We start from the raw sequence: 2112 nt of genomic DNA, 5'->3' as shown, positions 1-2112 counted from the left end.
TATTTATTGCAATTGACCATAATGCCAGTTGGAGCGACAAAAATCGCAAAGATAAAGAGAATCACTGGGAACCACACCATTTGGACTCACTATTAGGAACGTTCTCCCAGTACACTAAATTAAACCAATGGCATTTCAATTTATTCTGGATAAATTATTTGGCTTATTTATTGAGGCTTGCCTCTAAAGTTTAGTTTTGGTCTTCCTGTTTATTCAATCAATCAATAAATCAATCATTTTATTTCCAATTCAAAGAATTTACAACAGATAAGTAGTAAACATTGAAAATCAAAATCAAAGGAATTGGAAAAAGGCAAACATAACAAGAAGAACTTTAAGCGGATTATTTGTTTAGGCTGTTTATTCTAATCTCACCCAGCCTATTGTTTCCAATCATGCTTGCATGAAATTCTCACTTTATACCATCTAGCTTTTTCTACCCTCACTCACTCGCCACTGAGGAAGGACTAGCCTGTCCCTACAGCCCAAGAAACCAGATGTTTGGTTTCTGTCTCTTATACACATCTTATCTCTACTGAGATCCAGCCATTGTTTCCCACAGCATTGTTGTTTTTCAGTATTTTGCCTTTTAATCTATATATCATTTTCTACTGTTTGTATCATTTTGATCCAACTCTGCTGTAATTCTGGAGGGTACTTTGGAAAATTTCAAATTTCTACGACGCTTGTCGGAAAAGCGCGTCAGGTATCGTAACCATATTATTATTTATCTTGAACATCGTTCTAACAATTCGGCTCCTAAAGGACTACAATTTCATGTCAGGTCTGGTATTCCATTCGCAGATCGTGACTTCCATTCCCGCTGGAATGGCGTCCTTAACAAAAATGCATGTCGATTAAATGAGGTCCTAATTAGCAACTGCCGCAAACTCCTCAAAGACATCGACAACCAAATTCACTTTAGGACTAGAAGGCTAAAAAGAGACCTTCCTATATCTGAGTTTCAAAACAAACTCAAGATTATTGCCAAGGACTGCCTTAAGCTTTCCAAGGAACTTTCCCTGAGGAGACAACACAAATTTGGTCGAGACAAGATCACTTCAACACAAGTGATCCAACCTTCGCACAATGTTTGGCTTTCACGTAAACCTAGAAGGTTCATTCGGCGCTTTAGTGATAATCCGTGCAACACCACGGATTCAGTTGTTCAAATTAACTGTCAGCTTTCCGAAGGAGAAACCAAACTTCTATCCCGAGGACTCAAATTTTGCCCAAAACCGAGGCAGGCTGACCCACAACAACTATCTTTGAATCTGGAAGCTTTTTTCCGACGTTTAAGATGCCGTGAATTTTTCGCCGATTCCGACGGCAACACCACAGATAACACGGGCAATGTTACCAAATTCAAACCTAAAAGTACCTGGAATCCCCCTAAGAATCGTTGCCCAGCTTTAGAAACTTTCATTCAGGCCATTGAGGAGGACGTTAAAAACCACACTCCTAGTTCAGATTTCCGCGACAATCTCACAAAAAATGAGAGGCAGGCCATCGCCAATTTGCGTCAGCGTGATTATATTATCATCAAACCAGCTGATAAAGCTCTGCCACTGTCGTAATGGACACTAAATTCTATGAAGAGGAGTCTTTAAGACAACTAAACAATCCTCTTCACTATCGGAAGCTCACAGAGGACTCCACTCCGGAAATTTCTAAGGAAGTGGAAAAATCTGTATTAAAGATGGTTAAAAAAGGTTCCATCGATCCCAAAATTGGACCCCATCTCATCCAGGTCGATCCGGCACCAGGACGTTTCTATGTCCTACCCAAAATCCACAAAGCAGGCCATCCTGGCAGACCCAATATTTCGGGCAACGGTACTGCAACAGAAAAAATTTCTGAATATGTGGATGATCTATTGAGACCATATGTTGTTGCTCTCCCCTCGTACATTCAGGACTCCACGGACTTTATCCGCAAAAGTAACCAAATTTCAAATTTACCTAATAATACTGTTCTGGCTACACTTGATGTTTCGTCATTATATACTAATATCCCTCATGAAGAAGGTGTTAATGCGTGCATTTCAAATTACATGCAAATTCGGGGCAAAACCCCATCTAAATCACATCTCCGTGAACTTATCATGCTGAT

The sequence above is a fragment of the Anneissia japonica genome, unplaced genomic scaffold, assembly GCF_011630105.1.
Source record: "Anneissia japonica isolate Jap-2015-1 unplaced genomic scaffold, ASM1163010v1 scaffold1203_len951721_cov167, whole genome shotgun sequence".
Lineage (NCBI taxonomy): Eukaryota > Metazoa > Echinodermata > Crinoidea > Comatulida > Comatulidae > Anneissia > Anneissia japonica.
The sequence above is the reverse complement of the archived record's forward strand: the minus strand, read 5'-3'. Positions refer to the sequence as shown.